The 19,564-nt window shown below is 36.6% G+C and overlaps 1 long non-coding RNA gene across 1 annotated transcript; it reads right to left on the bottom strand.

Moving 5' to 3' along the window:
* Nucleotides 1–11,427: 11,427 nt before the first annotated feature.
* On the bottom strand, nt 11,428–16,268 carry LOC134199586 (uncharacterized). Its single transcript, XR_009974141.1, has 2 exons — nt 16,159–16,268; nt 11,428–11,803 (listed from the first exon to the last, which is right to left on the bottom strand). It is a non-coding gene; the product is annotated as an uncharacterized LOC134199586 (long non-coding RNA).
* Nucleotides 16,269–19,564: the final 3,296 nt, after the last annotated feature.

Genomic DNA, 19,564 nt, shown 5'->3' with positions numbered 1-19,564 from the left:
CTCAGCTCTTGGTTTAGCGGTAAATCTTAAAATCGTCTTATTACGAAATCGAATGCTAGATAAAGATTGTTTACTTCTGTGGCATCTATTGTGACAAAAGGTCAATTTGTAATCGAAAAAACTAGATGCTTGATATCTAGGTCCTATTTGGACTTTGAGAATGAAGCGTATCTTTTACATGAACTATGTACGTTAATAGTCAGCATAAGAAAACAAAATCGGCTTTAAGAGAATTTAGATAGCTTTAGAAATGGGTATTTCATTACATTTCATCACTGGTGGTAGGTCCTCTTGTGAGTCCGCACGGGTAGGTACCACCACCCCGCCTATTTCTGCCGTGAAGCAGTAATGCGTTTCGGTTTGAAGGGTGGGGTAGCCGTTGTAACTATACTGAGACCTTAGAACTTATATCTCAAGGTGGGTGACGCATTTGCGTTGTAGATGTCTATGGGCTCCAGTAACCACTTAACACCAGGTGGGCTGTGAGCTCGTCCACCCATCTAAGCAATAAAAAAAAATAAAAAACAAAAAATTACACTCGAAATGTCATTTTGAATCAGTTCAATACTAGTGAGAAAACTCAGGTCGATAACAGTGTGATTTGTTCAGATGATCAAACTAAGTTCACCGAAATCAGGGGGTCTAGTGAAAGTTTAATGTACCAGCGTGCTAAGTTCACTCAAACTCGTGAAAAAATGGTATAAATAATGAATAGAACTGAGCGAACTAGAGGTAAATCTAACGAAGAATATGCGTTTACTTATCTCATTCTCAAGCATTTGGTTACTTTTCTAGAAGCTTTAACGCTATTGAATTGTCTTGTAGGCACCCTGATCATTGAATAGTGCTTTTATTGGAGATTGCAGTAAAGTTTTCAATTACAGAACTCTTTACTCTGAATCACCCCACACGCATTGCTCTCTCCTTCCTAATAAAACGGCCGTCTGGTGTAGTGGTAAGTGACATGGTCACTACACAAGGAGGCCGCGGGTTCAAATCCCGCCAAGGGAACATATTTGTATGATAAATATAAAATGTCTTTTCCAGGGTTATGGATGTATATTATATATAGGTATGTGTATAATAAAAATCTTACATTTATTTCCGTTATCTGGTACCTGTAACACAAGTTCTTTACGAACTTAGCACAGGACCAGTTAACGTGGCGTGATCTTTAGCAAATATATAAATATATTTATAATTCTTCTTCTCAGCCGTATGTACTCTTGGCAGAGTGGTCGTGGTCATCACTTCAGGTGGTGATGCGCTTCATCAGACGTCGCCATTCCTCGCGTACCGTGGCCCTTCTTGTGAACCACTTAACGGGACCGTTTAGAGCTGCTTTTATTTGGTCGCTCCATCGTAACGGTGATCTGCCGCGCAGTTTAGTACCCTCTATCATGCTCTGCACCACAAGGCGCACAACTGAGTCGGCACCCCGCCGCGACACATGCCCGAAGAAAGTGAGAACGCGACCCTGAACGATGGAGGATAGTCGCTGCTTGCTTCCAAATATTAAATCGCATAAATTATTAATAAGGCTTCGAAATAATTACACAAAACCCCTCAGACACAGCCCACTGAGTTTCTCGCCGGATCTTCTCAGTGGGTCGCGTTTCCGATCCGGTGGTAGATTCTGCGAAGCACGGCTCTTGCTAGGGTTCTTGTTAGCAACGTCGTCAGGTTTGAGTCCCGTGAGCTCACCTACTAGTTAAGGTTACGCTAAAATAGCCTCTCAAGGCTCTCAGCTAAGGTAGAAAAAATAATACACAAAACAGTATTAGTCCGAGACATCAGCAATTACAAAATTAACGTATGTAAATTCATTCATTCATACATGGCAAAACCGCTTTGAATCATGAGCCCTGTTTCTTGTTTATTACTTAATTAAGTTTATTATTGTAAGGAAGCTGTCAGTTACATCTTATCTTGTTGTGTCGTTACGGTTGGCAGAACGTTTGTGGAGTCGTGTTGTCCGAGTTCGTCTTTGTTCTAATGTAAGCAAGCTTAGCCTGCGGCCATGTTCCGCGCTGGTTTCAACGGAGCTGCTTCTCCTCGCTTGCTTAGTAAATTGGCGCTTTCAAGAAATGTAATCACTATATAGTATAAAACAAAGTCGCTTTCTCTGTCCCTATATCTGTCTGTCCCTATGTATGCTTAAATCTTTAAAACTACGCAACGGATTTTGATGCGGTTTTTTTAATAGATAAAGTGATTGAAGAGGAAGGTTTAGGTATATGTATAATAATATCCATTAAATAGTGGATAAATCAATAATAAATTACAGTTTCCGAAGCGAAACGAGGGCAGGTCGCTAGTGATATGATAATTATAGAAAAATTCCGGAACCCTGTGACGTTTTTAAATTTTAACTTTTCAGCAGAAATGTTTAGATTTAATGATAGTTAAAAAAAACGCTTTTGTAGTTATCCGAACTAAAAGTAGAAGATATTTTTTTTAAATATGGAGAGTTCGTTCTATAGCTATGTCAGAGTACCTAACTTTTTAAATAAACCTGTTAATAATAAAGAAATTGTCTGATTTATAAACGTGTAATCGAGGTAATTAGTCCGTTCTTTTTCTTTTATGAATCACGCAAAGCGTAAAATATAAGCGTAAACTTAAGCAAAAGATAAAATTAAAAATGATTAAAAAACCGTGTCTAAGCACATTTACGATCTGGGAAGCACTTAAAACACTGCAATCAATTCACTTGATTTGTAAACGAAATTAATCTGGAATCTTGACTTGTCAAAACATTGTTACGACGTAATCTCACTGAAGTAGGAAACCTATGGAAATGAAACGTCAACAAAAAATTCGTGCCACTGTGACGTCATCTGGCCACAAAAGATGGCGGTTTTAGTGCTGCCCAGAAGATTTTAATGTTAGTAGGTTTTATCGATAAACGTTCTTGGCTCATTTTATTTTAAATATTGTTGAGTGAATGTATTTGTAGAATTTATACTTTAATAGGAAGTAAGTATATTGTTATGTGCAAAGATGATGTGATTTAGATATTATGTGTAATCTAAGACGAGTTCGTGCTTTAAATTTGCCAAGTAAACGATATGACGATTTTTAAAATTTGCTACACTGATTTTATAAGGTTGTCGTTTGCCGCAAAACATAAAGATATGGCGTAGTACAGTGCCATCTGCCCATTTCTAGCATGCTGAATGTTATCGTATTTTGAGTACGTGTTTTTCTTAGACTATTACAATCTATTTTAATTGTTTTGCTGACTCTAAAGTCCGTAACACACTACCGCAGCGCACCTCAAGGAAGGTACGCCGCACCATTTTAAACTTATCAAGGGACCGCCTGATAAAAAAAACACCTACAAAACATTTATTCGTTAATAAAATTACAAACATTCCTTGTGACTTCCTCTCTAAAATCACTTAATTATTAAATATTAAACGAGTTGACAATAGTGTTATAAAACTATTTTATTTAAATAGTTCCGACGACTTTCTTGAGATCCTATAAAATATGTTTTAATTATTATTTTTGTATGTTTTAAGCATGATAAAATAAGAAATTTTATATAAGCAATCATATTAAATCGATATCAAAGTCAATAAATAATGTACAACCCAAAACAGACGGCCGAACTGACGTGACAATGACATTTGGCGCGCTAAACATGGCGGATTTTCGGCCTCATTAGACGGAGACGGAGACATTTACGTATATTCATGTTTCATTTTATATACGCACTGAAATACTGTTATATTGTTTTCCTGCGAGTTAAAGTGGTGAGTAAGAACGAGATAGATATATGTTTATGTATGTGCCTTCAAAATGGGTGCTATTTATATAAGCAATTGTACGTATAGAACAATATGTCGTGTCCCTACTATATAGGTCTATGCGTAATCTCCGCGAGTGACAACGTTGTCAAACTTTCTGGACTATGAGTTTTGGAACAAAGAAAATTCAGGGCTGTGAGAATCACAACATTATAAAGTTTATTACTTAACTTAAAATTGATATTTCAAACGATATACATATGAATTTTGTCTCATCTTCAGACCGTTATATGTCTAACAAACTATTCAGATTTAAGGCTCACAATCAAACGTAGCAATTCATGGAAATAGAACATCTTAAAGTTATATCAATATTTTGTACCGGGTACGGAAAATCTTGGTATTTATGTAGCTTTGTGCGCCGTTTTCAGGGCTTAGCCTCTTAGAAGGAATTAAGAGAAAAGGGGGACATCAGTCTTCTTATTCTCTCTTTTTTTCTCTGGAAACGCCGAAGTCCTACATAGCCCGGTCTGTTACCCCGCTCGACCAGATATCCATAAACGAATCCCCCGGGTATGTATGTAGCTGTGACCTGTCGTGACTTCATAAATACGGTAACAGAACTCAACATTGCATGAATTTTAAGAATACTAAAGAAATATTTATTTAGAACACTTGTGTCTCATATGAATTCAGCGTAAGGCTAAGCGCAAGTAAACCTAAACTATTATAATATGAAGACTACAAAAAAGGTAAATTGTATTCATTCACTACATATTAAGAATAAAGATAGAAATAATAAGTAATAATAATAATAAGAAGAAAGAATAAAGATAGTAATGTGAACGTGCGGTAGTATTTTCGTCGATCTTCGCGTGTGACAGACGTAAAGTAAAATTACTATCACAGTCCTACTACTACAGTACTGTCCACGAAAGCTGTAGAGCATTCGAAATCTCAAATAGGAAATTGGAAAGAATGACAATTATAAACGCGAAATTACGTAGTATATACCTAGTCTTGCCATAAATACTAAGACAAAGGAAAAAAAAATCTATTGCAAATAACATTTATTACTTTTACAGTGTGTTCGTTTAATACATAAATATAAAACAATTTAAAGTATTAAAAGCTTATTCGAAGTGGTCTCCATTGGTTGCAATACAGTCCTTTAAACGTTGAGGCCAGTTATCAGTAGAAGCACGCACTCTTTCCATGGGAAAAATTTTCACTGCCAATCGTACGAATTGTTTTACGGACTCCAAATTATCATGGCGTTTAGAGCAAGCCGTACTCTCTAAAACTGACCATAAATCACTATCCAGCGGATTAAGATCGGGACTAGATGACGGCCAGTCCTCAGCTCTGAAGTCCGAAACGTTCGTTTCCAACCAAGACTGCGTAGACCGAGCTTTATAACCTGGTGCCGAGTCTTGCTGGAAGGACCATTCTTGATTATTGAACATGGTGTTGTTAAGGGGCTTCACTACCTTCTCAAGAATGGTATCTTGATACACTTGTGCCGATGTTTTGATACCTTTTTCACAAAAGTATGGCTCAGTCACTCCTTACTATCAAACCAACCATCACTGAAGTCGGATAGTGCCCACGTTGCACTCTGTCGACTAATTGAGAAGCTTCCTTAGAGCTATTAGTATTATAGTATTGGCGCCAAAATGAGAAAACTCAATGAGCAATCATATAAAAATGACAGATTCCTAATTCAAATGTAATATTTTGTTTATTTTTAATTGTAACAGTATTTATGGCCAGACTAAGTATACATAAAGTTCTACAGGGGCTATTTTTTTATAAAACCGTTCAACCTCCATGATTTATAACCGAATGCACTCTCCAAACTGTCTCAACTTATCCACACCTCTACGTGCTTTCACTTTATTTATTCCATTAGTTAAGGCATCGTTGAACTTTTGTATGCAACAGTCAAAGCAACTATGCAAAACGGTAACATTTGCGTTGGAAACTTGACACGAAACAAAGCCACAACTTTACCCGTACTCCCCACAGAAATCATGGTTGAGGTAAGTCACTATAATTTACTTTACAACGCTCGGAATTCTCGACGTGACATTTTAATTAATGAGTGCTAAATTTGTTTTAATGTTGATTTTTTGAAGTGAAAACTTCTTTAGAATCGTTGTGATTTCAAACCGGATGCAACGGAAAAAACGACAGGTAAGAGACACAAATACAAAAATGTGTAGGATGAAGCCAGAAAAGAATGAGACAGAAATATACATACTATTTAATACAGCGCCATCTGTGAGATTTTTTAATACTAACGTGTGTATGAAAGCTCTTGTAGTGAATTTTAATTTAGGATTATACGTGAAATTAAAATATCAATTCACAGAGGGCGCTACCTTACAATTATTTACTAATGACAAAATTTTACATATACTTAAGACGTTTAGGATAATTGTATTTTAATTTTGGAAGGCTTCACTTCTACCACGTGTGAATTGCACACATGTTTTTTTTTATTTATTTAAACTAGAGGAAGATCGGCCACGTGTCGGTGTGCCTATTGACAAACATGTGCAAAACCTCAGTTTTCTTGAGAAAACCGAAGCCAAGCCTTCAGAGCCAATAGATATCAATGACTTACGAGTTCTAAGTCTCAGTTCTGTAGTACAGCGGTTGCCCCAGCCTCCAAACTGGAACGTATTATTTAATGTTAATTATATAAGCCGAGCGGTGGTAACTACCCGTGCGGACTCACAAGACACCCTACCAACATTAAAAACGCATGGCATCTATATCATGGCATCTATAAAGCTTGATAATCACATTCAGCAAGTCACATACTACTTATATGTGTGTAGCTTTTTTTTTTATTGCTTAGATGTCACAGCCCACCTGGTGTTAACTGGTTACTGTAGCCCATAGACATCTACAACGTAAATGCGCCACACACCTTGAGATATAAGTTCTATGGTCTCAGTATAGTCACAACGGCTGCCCCACCCTTCAAACCGAAATGCATTACTACTTCACGGCAGAAACCCCGCCTATTTCTACCCGTGCGGTAGTACCTACCCGTGCGGACTCACAAGAGGTCCTACCACCAGTAAACAAGAGGCCCTACCACCAGTAAACAAGAGGTCCTACCACCAGTAAATACATACTACTTACAGCTAAATGTATGTTTTTATTTATTGCCCTTGTAGGCAAACGAGCATACGGCCCACCTGAGTGGTTACCGTCGCACATGGAAGTCAGCAATGCCAGGGGCAGAGCCAAGCCGCTGCCTACCAAATGTATGTAGTTTTAGTTCAAATTCGCATCAGCTGGAAATACAGACAGAATACCATTGCCTTTACATGTAAAATATCGCTCAATTATTTTGATACAATGATTGTCCATTTTGAGTAAGAACGCAAGAGCAAGTCTTCCTTAATTTTTTATCGCAATCTTTGATTAGTGGCTGAGCGCCATGTATGTAATTACGGACAGGAAAATTCTAAAATCTTACCGATTTATTTCTGACTAATTTATTTTATATGCTGATTTAAATACGCAAATTTAATTTAATACGGTAGCAGCTTGACTCTGCTCCTGGCATTGCTGAAGGCCGTGGGCGACGGTAACTACTTACCATCAGGTGAGCCGTACGCTCGTCTGCCTACAAGGGCAATAAAAAAATTAAAAAATTGTTTTACAAGGCCACCAGCATTTCAATATCATATCTCGAGATGAAAGCTGAAATTAACTCTGTAACAACTAAGTAGAGAGTACAAGTAAGACTTCGTAAAGTACTTGAAATCAGATATGTTTAAATTCATTGCTATAAAAAATTATTTAAACATTTATTCCCGAAACAGAATGAATGTAAATTTAATCGTATACGTTTTTCCAATTATCTGTCATCTACAAAGTCGGGCTCGTGTATTCGAAAAAAAAAAAAAAAAACCAGCCAAATAAATTATATTTAAAACGCGACACGTCACAATGCGCTCAGTTAGTTGTTCGTGGAAATGTTGCAGATTTCGAACACGAGCAGACGCCTCGTTCCCGGGGCCTTGATTGCAATATCCCCGCATTTGACGTCGCGCCCCACGACCTCCGCAGTGATGAAAAATATGTTTTCCTTTCAATTTTTTTTTTTGCAGCTGAATCATCCGACGCTCGAGGGTGGCAAAGCTCGTATTCCATAATAACACTGTTCCGTAAAACCAACCAATAATATCGATGATCAGATTTATATACAACTAGCTGATCCGGCAAACTTCGTAGTGCCTCAATCGATAAATAAAAGATCTACACTTTTGTATAAAATAAACTTAAAACAAACAAAATGAATCCGACGGGGGACACATCAAAGGAAAAACAAAATTGTTATTTTTATTTAATTCCGAGCATTTTCATATTTATCTACCTTTTAAACCTTCTCTGGACTTCCACAAGTAATTCAAGACCAAAATTAGCCAAATCGGTCCAGCCGTTCTCGAGTTTTAGCGAGACTAACGAACAGCAATTCATTTTTATAGAATACTAGCTGACCTGGCAGACTTCGTAGTGCGTCAATCGATAAAACAAACAAAAGGAATCCGTCCGACGGGGGACACATCAAAGGAAAAACAAAATTGTTATTTTTATTTAATTCCGAGCGTTTTCATATTTATCTACCTTTTAAACCTTCTCTGGACTTCCACGAATAATTCAAGACCAAAATTAGCCAAATCAGTCCAGCCGTTCTCGAGTTTTAGCGAGACTAACGAACAGCAATTCATTTTTATATATAGAGATATAGATTACTTTATCAAATTGAGATTTCATTTGCAGTTTTTTTTCAGACACCTAGAACAAAACTAATTGTACAGTAATCCGTCTAATAGTCTTAGCACTCGCATTGACAGAAACCCCAATGTAATCTAGACAGATTCTATAAGAAGCTACAAAGCCATATAATAAAGCAGGGCCCGAATACGAAGCGATCGCGTCACGGTAGAAGGAAACTCCATAAATCAACTGCCACCATGAGATATTGCTTGACTTCTTGCATTTGTTTATGGGCGGTAGCTATATCGTGACGTTTTAATTAACGACTAGATAACTACACTACTCTAAGCTTGAATTAATATTAAAGATCGTCAGAAAAAAGTAAATTGATTTGTAAATCGTATCGATACGTTTTTTTTTTCTTAACTTTTTCACTCTTTTTGCCTTTTTTGTATGCTGTTTAAATCTCATTATTGACATGATAAATTAAAATTAGTTATACAATATTTTGCAAAGATTTTGGGAGCTTAGAACTCAACAATGAAACTAATTGTTCACGAAATGCATCTGCAAATGCAAAATGCAAATGTAATTTAGATTGAGCTCCGATTTGCGCAATTGAAATCGGAGGAACGACGTACTCAAACGTAAATTATGAAATGAAATGAAAATTATGAAATTTTCACTAACCGCTCATAGTGCACGGCAAGGAGCAGTCAAATTTGATAATTAAAAAATGACCAGTTAAACAAAACTATGCGCTTTAAATAAATAAAAAGTGAAAAAAAAGAATCATGAAATCGAATTGGTCTGACCGCCATCATCCTTCAAAACGCAACATTTAAATGGTTCGCGGCACTCTAAGCGGCTGGCTTCGAAAGCAGTAAAAAAATTATTTGTATGCTCACGAATTCTTAGACATCATAATAAATACGATGTCATAGTCCACCACACGATGTGAAAGGGTACCGGAGTACATAGACACCATGCAGTGATTACTATCGGTCACTTTAAGGCGTAGTATGGAGTTTGTAGACAAAATTTCGTAATAGAACTCTTACCTGTTTAGATCGAACAAATGTTTCGTAGTACCAATAGTTAATAGCTGGCATAAGATTAGGCAGAATGCCTCTAGGCAATGAGATGTAAAACATCGGAGTATTTATTTTCTCTAAAAAGTACCAACGTAGCGCTTAAGTTTCCTCATCTTAATTCGAAATTTTAGGAAATATTTAGAAACTGGAAGCTAAATCGTCAGTTCGGGTTTTGAAAAATAAGCATCGCTTAGAAAAAAAAAGCCTTGAAAGTTATTTAAAAAGAACTTAGCTAACTCTCGAAGTGTCGTAAAACTTTCCCACTTAATACATCCGCAGATTTGACAAATTTCTCAACTCCTTAATATCCGTTTCATATGTTTTATCTTCTTGTCGTAAAAGAGCAAATCCGTGTTTTAACTTAGTGGTTTTTTTATAGGGAAAATTTGATAATATTCATTTCTTATCTATTTTAGGTTTCTAGATATTTCGAATGGAAATAAATGATATTCTAAATAAATACACTGTTTTATTTAAATCTAAATTCAACCCACGGGAGTACGATATTTCTTTGAAATGTCTTAAGTTTTGGAACAATTAACATATTGTTTGGAAACTTACGAATAAATTTACTATTTAGTGTAATGTATTCCAAGTGTATTGATCATTTAGGTGGTAACAAGAAAGACAGTTTCTGCAGAGATTTTGCTCGGTAAAAGAAAAAAACAAACCGTTAAATTTGCTTCGGAAACTTAAAATTAGCATCGTAACGCGGTACAAGTAAGGTTTCTCCAGTTGTTTTACAATTTGCTTTGCGGCTGCAGTTAGCTTTTGCATAATTCATGAATAATTATGGGGACGACTTGTTGTTTAGCGGAATAAACGTCGACAATAAATTATTATATTTTATTTCGTACCTGTTATACTTTTTTTTTGTATTTTCATTTATCTCTTCGCCAACTGTTTCTGTTTCTTGAACCAAAAACGATGATCTACTATAACTATACACACCAATGGTAATATATAAAATTAAGACAAGTGTTGTTTTCAACTATTACTTCAGATAAAACTGTTTGCTAGCACGAATAGACGAAACATGTAAATGGCCTCAGCCACGTGAAGACAAAAGGCTTGTCGTCGTCACAGAACAAAACCGACAAAAATTTGAATCAAGAAAATCTTGAAGAACAAACTCCTAACAATATTCGGATAATACACTTTCGGTGGAAGATCCTACGCCGTCTCCTCTAGTTTGACTGAAATAACAAATCGATCGATAATCTGGCACGCAAAATAACACAGAAGTTAATGTTGTTTCAAAATTAACTATACAATACACTTCCAAAGGCTATTTCTCCCTTAATCGAAATATGGGATTCAATAACAAAAACTACTGAATAATGTAGCATTGGAAATCAGTTTTAGAGGTATATTCAGAACAAAAAATATATACTTCGAACGCGCTAATAGTTTCATTTCTATTAAAAAAACGATTCGAGAGGTAAGCCTCAGAAAACAAAACTACAACTCAGTTAAATTATTATAATCGCATTTAACGGGTGCTGTTTTCCAGTCGTGGAAAAATGGCGGGCTTTGTAAATGGCTGAATCGGAAACCTTGGCGGTAATCTCTATGTAAATCGTTGAAAATATTAGCATTTGAGATTGGATTTTCTAACGGATACAAACACAAATAGCTGTTCATCTTCCTTGGATTATACGGAATTTGATCGTTTTCCTAAAAACGAAACATCATATTTGACTACCGTAGAAGGTTAGTCATCGTTCCATAAATTTTAAACTGGGCATACAACACCGCAGAGTACTTTTAAATTTAGAAAAAAAATATATTCAAATTGTTCTGACAAATATACAGTTTTAATTGAAAAAAAAACATCGTTTAAAAATATTCTTTATTTCCTTTTATATAGATTAGATGTTAGAATTTTTAATTAAAATAATATTATTAAAACGAAAGAAGCTCTGTTTATTTGTGAAGTAATGAAATTTTAAAAATGGCGAGATTAAAAGTTGACAGCAGCTTTAATTGTGCCAATATCTCGCGAAGACCGAAGAAAATATTTGCCATATCTCTTACGTTATCAAACTCATACCACTCAAGCGGTTTTGACGAAGCTCGATGTAAAAATAATTTCCGGAAATTATATGCATTGCCCTGCTGAACACGCATCTTCGCCCACGCAATTTAGTGTTATCCATACCGGCGAAGCTGGGAGCGAAGAGCTAGTAGTATCAAATTTTGTATATACAACTAAAAATGAAAAAAAAAACTTAATTTTTCATCTTCAAGTACCGTCATTTGAACAACTTTGAACGCACGAAGTATAATCTTATCAAAATAATAATCTTAACGACGTACTTTAGGATAACATCTCTTGCTAGCGAGCTTACGTGTTATGTGGACCGTAAATTTAAAACATAATTAGGGCGTAATTTCCTTTGTAAACGAATTTATCTGATTTTTATTTAATTTCGCTCTTATAGTGTAATAAACAAATACGTAAATAGCCTAAAGACACCACTGACTCTGAGGTGTTACCCCGAAATCTCAATTGAATTTGAATCACACTATTTTATAAATTAGAATTAATGAATGCATCACAGAAGAACTTTCTGTGCTGTGTCTTAAATAGCATTAACAGTAGAACAGGGGATACAGATCCAAAAGAAATGCACTAGACAGGTTTTTTTTAAATTAGAATCGCACTTTTATATTTAATTTTTTATTTTTTATTTTTCTTATTGCCCTTGTAGGCAGACGAGCATATGGCCCACCTGATGGTGAGTGGTTACCGTCGCCCATGGACTTCAGCAATGCCAGGGGCAGAGCCAAGCCGCTGCCTTTGATTCCAACTGCATTAGTTGGCTAAGTTGTACCCGGTCAATATTTACTATTCCATGCACTATCTATCAAATACTTAGCTTATTTCATTTACACATTAGTGCATCAATTAACATTTTACCAAACAACAATTTTCAAGTACACCTCAGGTAACCCCTGAGAGGAGCCATGGTCGTGTCTACTCTCGTTACTGACTATCTTATGTCGGGAAACTCACTGAACTATGGCATTCATTCCCACGAGCCAAGTTTACCCCTGCCCTGTCTAATCAGACAGCTACTACGGAAATAAGGCGGGAAAGTACCATCCATAGATTATATACTAAGCAATAGTTTTCTGTGTGTCTCTTCTCATAAATATTAAGTTGTACTAATTTGAAGTAGGTTTTTCCGACTTTTAAGCTAGCATTGATTAGAACTAAGTGGTGTACGGATCATCATCACACTGTATCTCTCCACTGCTGGATGTAGGGAGGACAATGAATGGTCCTCCGCCTTCCGCATCCAATCTTCTCCAGCATGTCGCTGCAAGTCATCGCTCTACCCGGCAGGGTGACACCGAACACTGTGCTTACTGGCACGTGCTCTCCAAAATGCGTCTGCTCTATCGGTTCTGCGACACTTATGTCCGGCCCATTGCCCATTTAGCTTGTTAATCTTTAGGGCTATGTCGGTTACTTTGGTTCTTCGACGGATTTCCTCATTTCTGACTCGATCCATCAAAGAAACTCCAAGCATACCCCTTTCTATAGCACGTTGAGCGACTTTGAACTTACGGACCAGACCTACGGTCAATGTCCACGTTTCAGCGCCATATGTCATGATCGGTAGTACGCAAGCGTTGAAGACGTCTTTAAGCATTGCGGGCATACGGATACGTGTAGTTAATTGTAAATTATTAAAACAATATTCAAAAAACAAACTAGATTCTAATAATACACTTTTCACAATTCTTAATCACCGTTATATTAAGTCTGTAATGTACGTATTGCGTGAGAGGCAGAGCCGGTTACACAATTGAGTTATTAGTGCCGTAACACTGAAAATCGAGGTGGATATTAACTCAATCAAACGTGAAAACGGTCCTTGAAATCAGCCGCCATTTGTTTCGATCGAATGTGACGTTTGCAGAAGACGATGATAAATTACGAGTATGTATATTCGTTACTGTTGTTTGTAATCTCAGTCATTGTACGTCATCATATAACACCAATAGTTTATCTATATATTAATACGTGAAGCAAAAACTTTGTATCCCTTTTTACGAAAATTGCGTGGACGGAGGAGTATGAAATTTTTTTCACACTTATAGAGAACATAGAGAAGAAGTGCACAATGCTGATATTTTTTTTAAATAATACATAAAAGATACATTAAATCAATAAAGAAAACATTACACACACTACATACCATGTATTTCGCACACACGCATGCATACCTACTATTTATTGTCAAACTTTTGTTCTTGACGTCTGTTGTCAAATTGAGAATAGATTAAATATTGTTTGTCTTTGTTAATATTTTTGTAGTGTAGTCTTGGCGAAATTTGTGATTATAGAAGTATAAAATACAATCGTAATAGTGTACAAACTTCCAATTCCAATTAATTATAGTCGAATTTCGACTACTGCGGGACCTCTAGTATTATCAAATTCTTGTCTTCTGTCGTGAAATAAGTGAATTAGTTTGATAGGCACAGATGTAGTTACAGTAATTTCAATTTGATTGGCGGCATGTAACTTCAATATGTACAGGGTCTAAATCACTTTTGAACTTCACTCTAAACATTAGACCTCTTCATTGATCCGATAACTTTCCTATTCATTAATGAATGCTGATTAAACTAAGGTAAGTGTTAATAATAATAAATAAAAAGTCTCGTTGGCTGTCTTTTGCACTCTTTTTATTACAGCTTCATGGTCTCTAGTATCAAAAACGTTTTTGTCATTTATATAAACATAAAAAGGAGAAACAAAAATATCAACAATGGGTATTGACTTAAAAAAAATATTTCCAATATTTTTTTCATATCTTAGATCAATTTAAGAAATGAATTTCTTAGATATTCACTGTAGTTTTTTTTTTTTTGCATTAAGCTTTGTCATTATATAATGCTGAGATTAGACCTGATGTCGCATGAGGTGGAACGGCATTCATGTCGCGATGTTAATGGGCCCCGATAATAACTCGACTTCAAGTGAGCCGTGACCCTTTGTATCCACAGAGGGATAGATAGATTCCACCCATAGAGTTATAGTGTTAAATGTATCAAAAAAGTTAACATTCATAAACAAACAAATTTTATACATACTTTAGTTAAGACCACTAAGTTCGTTAACCGTTCAAATATCGCTGACTTAGTACAATTATAGTACGACCCTAAGAGTAGGCTTAGGAACCCTGGTAACCGTACTCATCGAACTCCACAAAGAGGTCGACGTGCAACCTAACCCATGCATCAGCCCGCTGAAACGGGAAAGGCCTCCGAGCCACCAGTAATCTTTCAATCATAAAAAAAAGTACGACCCATGATTCGCATTTTCGAAACTTACCTTTGAGTTATCTGATGTACTTGTAGTTAATCGAAATGTGTTCTACTTTGCTTGTGTTAATTTATTTTATTCTAAGAATCGTTAGCATATTGTTTGAATTGTTAAAGTAGTTGTGAGCTAAATCAGAAAATACAATAGGCCTCGAGCTACTGCTTCCTTGTTATCCCTCTCTAATAGCGGTACACTCAAATATTTTTCTATTTAGAATCTATCAACAACAACTACCCTCTTCGCTGTGTCTCTGACATTTCTGACGTCAATGATCGATGGTAACCACTCACTATAAAGTGAAGGCCATGTGCTCATCTGTCTACAACGGCTATAAGTAGCCCTAATCTCCTAATGTATTCTAATGGGGGTGAGGCTTACCGCAAGCCAGATTTCAAAAGTTGAGGATGCGTTTTACGATACAGCAATAGGACGTGTTCCTATCACATCCTGCCGAACCACTCTCAGTGCTTTTAGGCATCGGTCACCGTTCTCGGCGAATCCGTTTCAATGTCCAAACCTAATCCATATACCCAACCCACTGAGTTTCTCGCCGCATGTTCGCAGTGGGTCGTGATTCCGAACTAGTGTTAGATTTAGCGAAACGCTGCTCTTGAAAGTGCTAGTGTTAGCAAGTTTTTCCGGGTTGAGCCCCGTGTGCGCATATACCAAGCAGTGCGTAGCAAGAATAGCCCTTCAAATCTAACAGCGTATAGGTAGGGAAATAAATCAATACAGCTGTGACTTCAACCTCATATTCAATGGTGAGTGGTGGTATCATAGACTCCAGTAATGATATCTTTTTTGCACAAGATAAGTGAACTCTCTTACTTATGTTGTGCAAAAAAAGGTAGAAAAAAAGATAATATTACACTGAATAAAAAGCGACACGTTTCCCCCATCAGTGTTCTTTGTTATCTTTATGATTCTTCTTATCTGATGGGCACGGTTTTTGAGGGGTAGTTTCCATCTTAATTCACAAAAAAAACCTAAAAACCAGGAACTCGCTTTGTCGAGAATTGTATTCCGTTCCATTTTCCTTTTATTTATTTATTTATTTATTTAATAAGTTGCACCAACAAAGTGATCATCAATACAAAACATTGACAAATTGACAAAAGTTCATGGCAGATGTCACCTCAATTATAGGTGCAATCGACATTGCATTAACATCAAAAATAAAAATAAAATATACAGCTAAGATTTAAATAACAACCTTACTTACTATTTTTTTATCCCTTACAATACTCGTATTAGGGTGGAAAATTTCCAAAACGTATCGATTTACAATATTATGTTCATTAGTGATACAAATACTTGAAATTCCGTGTTAACTTACTGTCAAGTTTGACATTTTTTACTCAAGCTTGTCATGTTCTTAGAAAATGTTACTGAATTCCTTGTGAGTATATAATGTTATTAAGCAGTGTACAGTTTTTATTGTACACCAGAACTTTGTTTTATTTTTTGTACAATGAGCTCTTAAAACAAACATTGCATTATAATAGTTCACGTTCCAAAAGAAATCATATTACTCTTAAATTCAAAAAATTAAAAATGTAAGAGGCGGAACAATGAAAATGTTACGAAGTGGATTTTAAGTTATTAAATTAAGGGACACAAGAGATATGTAGAGTATTAGATGGATTGATTGTGTAAAAAGTCATATTATGTGGTCCGATAAATAATCAATGACGGAACATTTATTGCCAAATCCAGTACCTACTCATTCACGTTACAGAAATAACAGGAACTAGTAATGAGATCTAAGCAATACTAATACGTGTGTTATATTAGTCCAATCTCTGAACTTCTCCAGAATTATTCAGAATAGCGTTATTCAGAATAGAATCTTGTTCGTAAAATGTTCGTGAACTTCTCGCTGGCTGTACTAAAGATACAATGTGTGGTTACGTTGTCTGATTACTCGTGCTCGTAAACCTTATAAGCTATTTTTATGTACTCAAAACATTACTCTCAACTCGACTCCTAATTTATGAAATTCTAATTAAAATTATGAAGTCGGATAAGACGTCCGGTGCATTCGTGTCTAGCGATGCACCGGTGTTCGAATCTCAGGCAGGTACCAATTTTTCTAATGAAATACGTACTCAACAACTGTTCACGATTGATTTCCACGGTGAAGAAATAGCATCGTGTAATAAAAATGAAACCCGCAAAATTATAATTTGCGTAATTATTGGTGGTAGGACCTCTTGTGAGTCCGCGCGGGTAGGTACCACCACCCTGCCCATTTCTATCGTGAAGCAGTAATGCGTTTCGGTTTGAAGGGTGGGGCAGCCGTTTTAACTATACTGAGATCTTAGAACTTATATCTCAAGATGGGTGGCGCATTTACGTTGTAGATGTCTATGGGCTCCAGTAACCACTTAACACCAGGTGGGCTGTGAGCTTTTCCACCCATTTAAGCAATAAACAAAACAAAAACACAAAACATTACTCTCAGCTCGACTCCTAATTTATGAAATTCTAATCAAAATTATCAAGTACCTTTAACAAAGAATAATATTATTTTATAATTATACTGCTCCAAGCAAAGCTTCAACTTCTCCAAGCAAGGGTAAAGGAAGGACAGAAAGAGGATTGTTAGTTTATTTAATTTAATGTCAACGTAAGGTCGGTACGCAGCGGCTTGGCTCTGCACCTAGCATTGCTGAAGTCCATGGGCGACGGTAACCACTCACCAACTCACCATCAGGTGGGCCGTATGCTCGTCTGCCTACAAGGGCAATAAAAAAGAATTGTTTTTATCGTGGCATGCTGATTTAATATCGTGTCTTGTTAAACTTACCATTGCTTCCAAAAAATAACCCGAATGTTCTGGAAAAACGTACTAAGCAAGTTTATATTTCATAATCCATTTTGTTTTCCTTTTCTTTTTAATGCGCTATTTACAATGCTATATTATAAACTAATCCACAATACAAATAAAAATAGTGCTGTACAAATACACCCAAAAATCACCTAACATGAAACACTTGCGAGACTATAACAAATCGTCAACTTCGTCAAGTCGATGATTGAAGTAATACAAGAGGGTAAATTTCGTAAATTGAACATAATTTTCCTTGCAAAAGTATTCGGTTTCTCCAAGTTTTAGCTAAAGGATCATTTATTTCTCAAATTGGTTATCAATCGAAGCCTAAAAAGATTTACTTCAAGTCCAATTCTTATGGTTATGGTCTTCGGTGATAAATTAAGGGTTGACCGTAATGATATTAAATTCAATATGATCTTAGAGAATTTATAGTTTTTAGTGAGAATTTCTAGCGTTATTTCAAATTTTAGAAAGAATGCTTTTCGTGTAGTCTAACCAAAAGCTAGGAAAGCTTTGGTGCTTTTAGGTATAAAAAGCATTTACGTAATAATTTGCCTTTCAGAGTAAAGTTTATTTACTATGCCAATAAACGGCGGATCCATTTTAAGTCCAGATCAGTTTAAGCAAACACTACTTTTCTAGTTACTTTTTTTTTTTCTTCAAAATTTCCATCTCGAAATAGGAAAGAAAATGTAATACATAATTATAAATTGCGATGTTAGTCATTATGGCTGAATTTTGATCATTGGACGAACACTGTTTATCACAAAACGATACTTAGCGATATTCAACATGCTGATCTTATCGAAGGCTATCATATTCGTGTAAGTGCCATAGTTTAACTTTGTCGGAAAGGTTCGTTTGTGAACAATGGTTTTAAGTGTCACAAAGGGCGCGAATACTAAACGAATGGAGGCTTCGTGGCTGTAGCTGGATAGGCGGGCGCGGGTGAACCCGGCGGCAGGGGGTGCTGGCCGCCTTTTAGGGCTGCCAGCGTTTGTATTACGGGAAAATGATTGGAAAACACTTAATCTAAGGTAAGAAAATAATAGTACCTATAAAATCAGACAGAAAAGGTTGATTCTTTTGAACGTTTTTGTTGGTTGGTCAAAAAATTGTTGATTTATGTTCATTTTAGCATATATTTAGTATCTATCTTTCAGCCCAAAGACGTCCAGTGCTGGATATAGGCCTCCCTCAAGTCTCACCGCAACGACCGGACCTGCGCTACCTGGATTCTGCGGATTCCCACGACCTTCAACAGGTCCTCCGTCCACCTTGTGGGAGACCTACCTACGCTGCATCGTCCGATATACGGTGGCCATTCGAGAGGTTTTTTTTCCACAGGAGAAAATCGCGGTAGTATGTGGGAATTGAATCTCACTAAAAACTCCTGCCGCTCACAGCCGGCGCCCTACCCCGGACCGGGCGGGAATCCAGTCGGAGCCATTGAGACAGCGGGACACGGCTTACGCAGAGCATATTACATCCATCCCGCTGTCCCTCAGACGCCGGACCGGACACGACCGCCGGTTCCCTCGGTCGACGGGCCAAGAGCCCGCATTGATGGCGGACTCGTAAGGCTTAGTACATTTTTCTCGTAGTTTTTATTTTTGGAGTTTACTCCTTTAGAATCGATTTACATATATAGGCCCGGGGTATGAAAATTATGGGGACCAAAATCGTACTAGCATGTCACACGAAATGCGTTATGCGCATTTCGTGTGACATGCTAGTACATGCGCCGGCAGTCCGCCACAAAGCCTCGTACTGATCGCGCGTTTCTCTCATT

The sequence above is a fragment of the Bombyx mori genome, chromosome 10 (assembly GCF_030269925.1).
Source record: "Bombyx mori chromosome 10, ASM3026992v2".
NCBI classification, from domain to species: domain Eukaryota; kingdom Metazoa; phylum Arthropoda; class Insecta; order Lepidoptera; family Bombycidae; genus Bombyx; species Bombyx mori.
The sequence above is the reverse complement of the archived record's forward strand: the minus strand, read 5'-3'. Positions and strand labels throughout refer to the sequence as shown.